The following is a 2,340-nucleotide window of genomic DNA, read 5'->3' on the forward strand; positions in this document are numbered from 1 at the left end:
TAAATTTGGCTATTTATATTTCAGTCGGTTCCAAAGAAGAAGGGACGTTTGGTCGGTTTGGGTCGTCGCTCCCGGTCGGCTGCTCCTTCTTCTGCACCACCGCCATATATTGATCCAGATGTTCTTACGGCTCAGCTGAAGGACAAGGATGATCGGATATCTGCGTTGGAGACCCAGATGGCAGCTCAACAGGCGGGATATGAGACACAGAAGAGGCTGAAAGAGCAGATGATGGAGATGATGAAGAGGATGTACCCAAACGAGGTGTTTCCGAACATTCAAGACCCGTAGTTTTTTTTTTAACCAAAAACTCGGAATGTTTTATTTTTATTTGTAGAACTTTGAATTTTCTAATATGTTTTTAGTTTTAATTTTAATTTTATATTTTCGAATTTAAATTTCACAAATTTAAATTTTTTTTTAAAAATAATTTTTTCGAAATTCCGAGGAAAAGCTAGGACTTTTGTCGTCGGTATGTCGTCGGAATAGCGTTATTCCGACGACATACCGACGACTTTTTTCCTCAGTATGCCGCTGTTTTCTTGTAGTGCATGAGTGGTTCGGAGAATCTCCACTTGGCTCGAGCTCGGTCGTTACGTAGCGACCGAGCGGGACACGCGTTCGATCGTTGCGTGGCGACCTTTTTCGAGCTCTTGTCTGATGTCTCCTATTTCCTCCACAAAATTTTTCGTAAGGAAGAATCTATTTCGAAAAAGTATTTGTCGAAGAAAATTCTCATTTTCTTCTTCGGACGTTTTGAATGTTAACTTCGTCGTAACCGTTTTTGACCCCAACATTAATTTAGAAGAAGACCCAGCTCAAAATGATTGTTATTATTTGGACGGTGTGGTTTTATCAGCTAAAATCCAATTGCATTTTGCATACGTTGATGAACAAGGTTGGATGTAGAAAAGACAAGTGGGAAGAGTAAGGACGGTTGGTTGAAAAAAAAACTCATAGGATCCATTGAGAACGCGTAAGAATAGAACTGAGCACGTGAATCATGTCGGTAACTCGTTTATTAGTACAAGTGCCTTTTCATATTGTCCGGATCTCTGCTCTCTTCTTCTTCTTTTCCTATTTTTCTAAAGAGACTCAGTTTCGATTTTGTAATATAATTGGTCAGAATTTTTATTTTATTTTTGAACACCATATATTTGGTCAGATACGAAGCTCAAACCGGTGTACAAAAATTGTGTTAACGAGCTTTAACATTTGATGTATAGAGATAACAAGGATACTATCATCATTTAGAAAAATGATTTTAGAAAGGCAAAGAAAAAGTGGTAGGCATGAATGAGTATGTAATATTATGAGCAAAAAATTGAAAGAAAAAAATTCATTGGGAACCGTGCTAGAGTAAACCATGTGATATGGTAGCAATCCTTCACCCATTACTTATATAATAAAGCACAAGTCACCTAGCCAACAAAATTTTGACATGTGTCATTGTATTAAAATTTTTTTTAAAAAAAATTGTTTCAAATAATTATGTATCTAAAAAAATCTAAAGTTACCAAAAAAATCTTATTTTTTCTCAAACAACCGCTTCTACTGTTCGACACATTCAAAAGAAAAAAAAAATTCTAACTCCCTACGGAAACTGCTCCATCTCCTATATTTATTGTTTTTCTTTTTTTTTCTCAATAGTTTCAACTTCTTTGTTGTTTTAGTTTGGTTTAAGTGTGACAAAGATCTTTTTAAAAGTTCATTCTTTTTTTTTTCAGAAATCAATTTTCCATGATTTTTTTGACATGATTCAAGTTGAAGATTTTATCAAAGTACACTTTTAGCCTTAATATTTCACAACAACGTGAAAGATCAGAGCATTACTACCAAAATCATGAAGCTATTCCCAGTGTCAAACACTATATGGAAAAAGGTAAACACATTTTACATTTCAAAATTATGATATCTAAAAATCTATTTAAATAGATGAAACTCAAATTTTCCTGATTTATTATATAGAAAACAGATGGAATTCAAGATTCAGTGAAATAGAATTTGATTTGAAAAAAAAAGAATTAAGGAAATATATAACCGAACCGGTTATAGTCTTAGATATAATTTCACAAATAGTTTTAAAGTGAAAAATATGTAAAATTTACATATATTTATAGATATAATATGTAACATTTACAGTGAAAAATATAGAATTAGTTTTCAAATTATATCAATAATTTTATTATCTTTAAAATTATAGAATGGTTCTTCAATTTTATCAAAATCTAATGTTATTGAAAATATAATTCTTAACAATTTAAATTATAATTTTTTTTTAAAAAAAAATTGCATACTTCTTCAAAGATTTTAAAATCATTATAATAAAATAGTTTCATT

The sequence above is a fragment of the Brassica oleracea genome, chromosome C1 (assembly GCF_000695525.1).
Source record: "Brassica oleracea var. oleracea cultivar TO1000 chromosome C1, BOL, whole genome shotgun sequence".
In the NCBI taxonomy this organism is placed as follows: Eukaryota; Viridiplantae; Streptophyta; class Magnoliopsida; order Brassicales; family Brassicaceae; genus Brassica; species Brassica oleracea.